The following is an 8,354-nucleotide window of genomic DNA, read 5'->3' as shown; positions in this document are numbered from 1 at the left end:
TCCTAGCTTCTTGCATGTGCCCCACCAACATGCACCCTCTTCAAGCACAAACCAGGGGCAAGTACTCCCATCAGGGAGGAGAGAATCAGATGAGCTCCATTCAAATCCAGTTTTGCCCTTTGTCAGCTGTGTGACCTTGGACATGTCACTTCACCAATCTGTGCCTCAGTTTCCTTATCTGTAAAATGGGGGGCCTAAAATCTGCCTCACTGGCCTTTGCAGGGGTTAAATGACCTTGTGCGTGTGAAGTGCCTGGCACGGATCAAACACTAAGTGGAAGTTCCTTTTTCTTGGGGCCTCTTCCCCTCCTCCTATGTCATTATCTGGCCTCACCTTCCACTGCCCATCTCAGCTGCTTGTACTTCTCTTCCCTTTGGCACACACCCATGCTTTCCAGCATCCAGGCCTCTGCTCATGCTGTTCCTTCTACCAGGAATGCCATTCCTCCGTCTCATTCCCACCATTCCCAATCTTATTGCTTTCATTGTTCAGCTCAAATGCCACCTCCTCCGGGAAGACTCTCCTCCAAGGAGCTCTGTGCCAGCAGACAAGAACACAGATAACAGGGGCATCGGAAGGGGCAGTTCTCTGCCCACTGTGGCCTCCTCTACCTCCTGCCTGGGTCAGTCATACATGCAGAGCATTTTTCTCCCCCGCCCTGCAGTACACAAAAGTGCCCACTAGGTGGTGATAGAACGACAAAGTCCCAGCGGGGATGAGCAATAAGGGAGGCCAACCAGGCACCGCCTGCGTCATTCATTCATTTCTTCAACAAATATTTTCTGAACACCTGCCATGTGCAAGAATGTAGGACGACAGTGGCAAACAAAGCAACAAAGTCCCTGCTCTCAAGAAGCTTATGTTCTAGTGGCAGGAGGTGAGAGAGAAGAAACACAAAAAATAAGGAAATAAAGCAAGAAAAACCAGGACAGAGGTGAAGGCTGTACAGAAAACACCGGGGCCTGCTTGTGTCCAGACCTCTGAGTTAGCATTTCATCAGTGAACAGCAGGATCTGTAATCAAGGCATCACTTAGGATCTCAGAGCGGCTGAGCTGGAACATTCCCTAGCGCCTTGTTCACAGTGCGCTCTGCGGACAAACAGCAGCAGCAGCACTTGGGAGCTTACAGGAAATGCAGATTCTCAGGGCTGCCCCAAGTCTACTGAATCAGAATCTGCATTTTAACAAGATCCCCAAGTAATCTGTATGCACGTTAAAGTGAGAAGCTCTGCTCTAGCCAGGCGCCTGGGGGTGACCCATAGCCATTGGCCAAATCTGGCCACCTATTTTTTTGCGTGATGCCCATGCAAGAATGGCTCTTGCTCAAAAAAAGAAATCTAGGAATTTTATGACATATGAAAATTACATGTTCTTCAAATTTCAATGTCCATACATAAAGTTGTACTGAAACAGCCATGCCCATTCACTTGTGTATTGTCTGTGGCTGCTTTCAGGCTATAATGGCAGAGCTGAGTAGTGCAACAGCGACTGTATGGCCCATGAAGACTAAAATATTTACTGTCGGGCCCTTTGCAGAAAAGTTCGCTGGTCCCTGCTCTAGTTCAACCTCACTGAATGAGGAATCAGGGCCCAGAGAGGGGCAGTATCTTGCTCATAGGAGCCCTGCTTTTATTTCCATATCCCACCCAAGGTCCTGTTTGCACAGCCTCTGGTTTGGGCAGTTGAATTGCCTTTGCCTTTTCTGGGTTTGGAGTGATAGCCTCATTGGAAAAGGTTTGTAACTGATTTATGATGTAATCAAGACATTGCAATGAAATTTCCATTTCAGATGAAGCTAGTTTGGAGCCCAGAATGAGATGTGGGTACCCACAGAAACTGGGTTCCTTTTACTAGAGCATGCATGACTGATATTAAGCCTTTTCCTGAGAAGGGAGGGGACCCTAGGCTCCTGAAGAAAGGAGAGGGCTTCAGGGGGGTCAGTGCAGGGAGCGGGAAGGAGTCTTTCCTGCTCCTAACCCACCTGCAGAGTGAGGGGTCCTGACCTGTCAGGTGCTCTGAGGCTTTGGGCCGGGCCGGCAGTTGAGACCAATCTCAAGTCACCAAGTATCAATACTTTGCTGCTGTGTCTCCAGTAGGAGTTTAGGGGGCTTGGTGCTGGTGGGGGTGTGGGTACCAATAGGGGGCAGCAGAGAAGACAGTGGTCAAGGCCTGGACTCTGGCTGGGGATGCAGCTCAGAGCAGCTCTCCCCTGCTCAGCCCCATCCATGATTCCCACCATCTTCATGCTTGAGGGCCAAGCTTAGCCTGCCCCAGCCCCTCCCTGCACACGCCAGCTGCCCAGAACAGCTTGCAGCTCCCCTTTTGAGCCCATGCTTCCCACCTCAGGACCTTTGCTCCTGCTATAGCCAGCCAGTGACTGTGGTGCCCTCCCTTTGTCTCCCGACTGCCTCCCCAAATCCTCCCCACGATTCAGGGCCCAGCACAAAGTCTGCTCCTAAGAGAAGCTTTCTTTGGCTTCTACGAAGTTAGTTACTCCGCCTCCTTGCAGCACCTTGAAACTTGAACTTTTCTCAAGATCAGGAACTCCATTTCTCTATCTTTTCTCACCTGCTGAATGGAGAACAGAGGAGATAAGAGCACAACCCACAGTCATTCATACTTAGATTTAAATATCAGCTCAGCCACTTATTAGCTGTGAGACCTTGAGCAAGTTTCTTAACGACTCTGAGCCTGTTTCCTCATCTGCAAAATGGGAATAATGACAGCACCCACCAGAGAGGGTTGCTGTGAAAATTAAATGAGATAATACATGTAAAGGATAGCCATGGACACACAGCTGGCACTCAGTAAATGTTAGCTCTCATAGCATGTTGGAATTATATTATTACTAATCATTTGTTGAATGAACAGCCGGGTGGCACATAATTCTGAGAGACTGACCAGCATTTGTGGACACCGCACACTGCCCAGTACGGGTGGGCACTCTTCTATATGCTGCCTCTTGCAGCCCTTCACTACGGCCCACGAGGCAGCCATACTCTCCCTGCCTCCCAGCCTGCAGCTGTCCCCGGGCTGTTTGATTTTCGGGTGTCTCTGGGATGCATGCCGAGCTGAGTCACTCTATGCCTGAGTGGCTGTGGGGAAGGCTAGGTCACAAGGTCAGCCCTGGGGTGCTACGGTGGGACCCCAGCCCAGAGGAGCAAGGCTGGGCTTTAACCAGGGCTGAGGGGAACAGTGGAGAAGAGAGGGCGGCAGACCCCCAGGTCAGCGGGTCAGGGCTCAGGAAGACTATGGGGTTGGCTCAACCCTTAAGGTTCCAGACTCCAGAAGTCTCAGAGATCGGGCAGAAGCCAGATGACCAGAACAGAGGCCCAAGGGCCAAGCACACCTAATCCAAGATCCCTGAGCTCTCTGAACCCCCTGATCAAGGACGGGAGGGGTCCAGGGCCTGGAGCAGGGCAGAGGCTGCAGGGGCAAGTGCCACGCTGTGGGGAGCGAAGCCAGAGGGGACAGGGAGACAGGCAGTGCCCAGCATGGACATGGCTGGGCCATTTTCTCCCCCAAAGAGTGAGGGTGCAAGTCAATGCCATTCTGTCCACATTTCCTGGGCACCCCCGAGGCCCCGGCCCTGGGCTCAGCACATACCAACCACCATGCCAGGGAATAATTGTCCCCGTTCTATGGTTTGGAAACCAAGGATCAAACAGAAGTGCTTTGCCTGATGCCGCCAGTTTGTGGCCAAGGCAGACCTTCTGAGCCAGCCTTGTTCTCACAGAGCCTTGGAAATGACATAAGCCACAAGTACCTAACTTTATGCTTCTAAAGAGGCCCTCAGGTGTGTCCTCACCTACCCTCGTGTACGAGGCCACATAACAAATGACCACGAACCTAGCGGCTTCCAACAGCACCCCTTTACTATCTCACAGATGACCAGTCACATGCGACTTGACAGAACAGGAGATCAAGTTTAGAAATAGACCCTAAAAGACCCACATTTAGTATACGACAGTGAGAAATAGGTGGATTGTTTCATAAAAGGTGTTGAACAACTTGCTATCTCTAAAAATATATGGATCAAAATTTCAGTAAAAACTTAAACCATAAAGGTACCAGGCCTAGAAAGAATGATATTTAAAAAATGAAACCCAATGTGAGAAAGGCTTTTTACATGAAAAAGCAATGTTAAAACATGCTCCCTCCCCCCGAACTCTTCCATACTCTTTCCATCAAGAGGTGGGGTCTCTGTCCTCTCCTGGAATCTGGGCTTGGTGACTATGTAACCAATAGAATATGGCAGAAGTGATGCACGCCGTTTCCGTTTCCAGGCTGAGGCCTTAAGAGCCTGAGAGCTTCCCATTCTGTCTCTTGGAATGGCCCAGGCTCCAGGCTGTGAGGCAGTCCAGGCCACAGGCAGGGGGCCTGTGTAGGTGTCCAGGCCAGCAGCCCAGCAGAGGGCCCAGCTGACGGCCAGCCTTGACAACCAGACACTTGAGCGAGGAAGCCTTCAGCTGCCTGCAGCCCAACCACCATCCAACTACACGGCATGAAGGAGCCTGAATGAGACCCTCTTGCTGAGCCCAGCCAACTTCCAGAACCATCAGAGAGAATAGTGGAATGATTGCTGTTGCTTTAAGCCACTATGTTTTGGGATAATTTATTATGCAGCAGTAGATGCACGATGATACACTCTGTATGACAAAACCTAGAAGCCATAAGAATAAAAAATGTCTGCATTAAAAATAATTAACAAAACCATAAGACAGGGCCTTCCCTGGTGGCGCAGTGGCTAAGAATCCGCCTGCCAATGCAGGGGACATGGGTTCGATCCCTGGTCCGGGAAGATCCCACATGCCACAGAGCAACTAAGCCCATGCGCCACAACTACTGAGCCTGCGCTCTGGAGCCCGCGGGCCACAACTACTGAGCCCACGTGCCACAACTACTGCAGCCCGCGTGCCTAGAGCCCGTGCTCCGCAACAAGAGAAGCCATTGCAATGAGAAGCCCACACACCGCAATGAAGAGTAGCCCCCGCTCGCCACAACTAGAGAAAGCCCACGCACAGCAACGAAGACCCAATGCAGCCTAAATAAATAAATAAATAAATAAATTTATTTTAAAAAAACCCATATGACAGCAAACTCAGGGAAAGACCATATTTGCAACTCATATTACAAAGGGCTAATTTCCTTATTGTATGAATAGTGCCTACAAATCACTAAGACAAAGATGCCCAGCTCACCTGAATAGGCAAAGAATATCCATAGGTTATAGAAGGAAATGGTTCTTAAACATATGAAAAGTACTCAACTTGGCTCAAAAGAGAACTGTAAATTAAAATTACAATAAGATATCATTAAAAACAAAAATACACAGGAGAAATAGATGCTTTCATACATTACTGATAGGAGTGTAAATTGAACAACTTCTCTGAAAAGCATTTTATCAGTATCTATCAAAATTTTACAGTGCACATATTTTTTGACCCAGCAATTCTGCTTCTAGGAATTTATCTTACAGATGTATTTACCCACGCACAAAATGACATTTGTGAAAGGCTCTTTGTTGTGGCATTGTAATAGTAAAGATGGGAAACATCCTAAATGTCCATTAGTAGGGGACTGTTCATCGTTTGTGGTTCACTCCTACAGTGAAATACTCTGCATCCATAAAAAGAATGAGGCACCTCTGTGTGTATGGATGTGCAATGATCTCCAGGATACACTGTTGAGTGAAAAAAATGGGGTGATGCAGAGTGTATATGCTACCATTTATGTGAAAACTATATGCATATTATTATATATATTAAACATCTCCAGAAAGATGTGACTGCTTCTGGGGAGAGGATCTGAGTGGTGGGGGACAGGGTAGGAGTGGCAATTTTCACCTTATACCCTTGTGTACCTTTGGGAATTTGTATCTGGTGCATTTATTATCTATTCCAAAACTAAAAAAAATACTTATTTATAAATAGTACTTGAATAACTGGTTAACCATTTGGAAAAACATTAAGGAGAACCCCCCACCTCAAACCGTATACACAAAATGTTCCAAATAGATTCAAGATTTAAATGCAAAAGCGAATTTATAACAGTCCTACAGAAACTTCCTTTCTTACTGTCATTTTGAATTTTTGCAAAATTTTGCAAATTTCCATCCCCCTGCTGGAGCTGTGGCCCTGACCCTCAGTCAGTCACCCAGGTGTCTCCCAGGCTGCCATTGCCTGGAACTTACTAAGAGCTGCATAAATCTCAGCTGCTTACTAATTTGTTTTACCAGTTAAGCCCAGGTCAGGCCTCTGATCCCTCTCCAGTTTGGATCCTTCCTCTCCCAACCACTTCACCTGATCCTCCTCTAGGGCTCTCAGCTGGCTCTATCCTCTGGCTCCATGGCCACCGTCCAGTAGCACTATTGAGCACCATCTGGGTGCTTTGCCTTGGGGGAGGGGGCCCATTGATGTGTCACACCCCCTCCTGCCCCTGGTGGACAGGCTTGCCCAGTGTCCTTGCCTGTCCTTGTGTGGGGGAGGAGCTGGGCCCAGGTGTCACCACTGATTAACAGGATGGAGCCACTGGGCTGTGCTGTCCCCAGAAGCCCTGGCCTGGGGACAGAAAAACACCTTGTTGTGTCAATAGTTGAGGTATTTCAGAAATTGTCCCCAAGGTGTCCTAGCAGTGCAGATAGCGGTCTGTGGGTAAGACATTTATTAATGTGTTACTTACAGGGAGAGATGGCAGGACAGAGCACTGGCCAGGGACCCAGGTGGCCCAAAGAGCCAGCTCTGGCCCCTCCAGCGACTTGCTGTGTGACCCCAGGCTGGAGATGTCACGTCTCTGTGCCTGTCTCTCTTTCCTAGCTGGGCCTTGACGGGGCAGAATGGATTCAGATAAAATCCTCAGAGAAGAGACCACCAGGTAGGGCTTTTGCCTTCTAGGTGCTCCCAAGCCTGGGAGCAAGTACCTGAACAGGCTCTGGCAGAGATGAAGCCGGCAGAGCTCAGGGACAGGTCTGGGCCCCTCCCACTTGTCCTGAGGCTTGCTTCAGCATCTGCATCTCTGACCAGCTGCTATCCCTGGGGTATGTGTTTCCTTGGATGTGTTACTATTTATCAAGCACCTACGATGTGTGTTACCTTGTACAGTTAGTCCATTCAAGATGGCTGTTCTCTTGCTCTCTGTATATACCGTGCTCTACTAGTCCCTGCTTCACTCACATGACTATCCAATCCTCTTAATTATAGGGCTTAATTAGTCCCTGGAAACTGATGAGCCCACCTGACGTCAATTCCCCCTATAAATAGTAGCCTCCTTCTCCCTCGGGCAGTAAAGACTGTTGTCATGTCCTGCCCGCTGTCTGCATGGTGGGGTGTTGCTCCAGGACCCTTTGTGTACGATCCCCTGTCCAATTAACCACTGATGTCTTCGTCACTGTCTCCAGGCTCTTTCTTGGGTCTCGAGGCTGGACAACTACAAGGCTTGCAGGCCTGCAGGGTGCAGCCCAACATACCTGCTGTTTTAAGTACTATATATAGTCATCCTCTCAACAAGCTGTGAGGGCGGTATCACTGTTATCCTCATTTTACAGATGAGAAAACTGAGGCATGCAGAAGTTTAACAACTTGTCCTTAGTGGGTGGCAGAGCTGTGATTTAAACCCAGGCAGTCTGGCTCCTGAGCCTGAACTCCTCAACTCTTTCCTTCATGGCCTTGGTGCTTGGTAAATACCTAACATGGCCCGGGGCCCATGTAAATGTTGCTTGCTTAATAATCACAACAACCCTTAAAGGTAAGTGCTAACAACCCCATCTTGTAGCTGAAGAAACAGAGGCTTAGGAAGAGGATGTGAACCGACCAAGATCACACAGCTTGTAAGTGGTAGAGCTGGGATTCAGACCCAGTCCACCTGATTGCAAACCTGGGGTCTGACCATGACCCCATGACCCCACATGTCTCCAGCATCTTGGCCCTGGCCCTATGCATGACCTGCCTCCAGCCGGTCAGCAAGTGTTCAGCAAACTGGGTGGCCCACAACCAATTAAACTCCCTCTCACAACTGTGGGCTTCCTATGGGGAACTGCACCAAGTATTAAAGAGGTCATTCTGGGATTCAGACCGCCCTCATCCAGGCTCCTATGTATGCACAATAGGCCAGGCTCAGAGCTCAGTCTGTGCGACCAAATACCCCTGCCTGGAACAGTGTGACCATGATGGAACAGACCTAGAGAAGATGGTCAATGCACTCAGGCCCTGGGAATGGGGATGGTCCTTGACTGCAGCCCCCTCCCCCAGCGCAGTAGGCACCTTTATAGGCATCCACACACATTCACACAGGACTCTCCCCTGGATGCCCCTTTACCCAACGCAACCCCCAAGTCACGCCTGCCGGTCCTGATGCTC

This window comes from Balaenoptera physalus (assembly GCF_965194825.1).
Source record: "Balaenoptera physalus genome assembly, chromosome: 7".
NCBI classification, from domain to species: domain Eukaryota; kingdom Metazoa; phylum Chordata; class Mammalia; order Artiodactyla; family Balaenopteridae; genus Balaenoptera; species Balaenoptera physalus.
Note: the sequence above shows the minus strand (reverse complement) of the source record.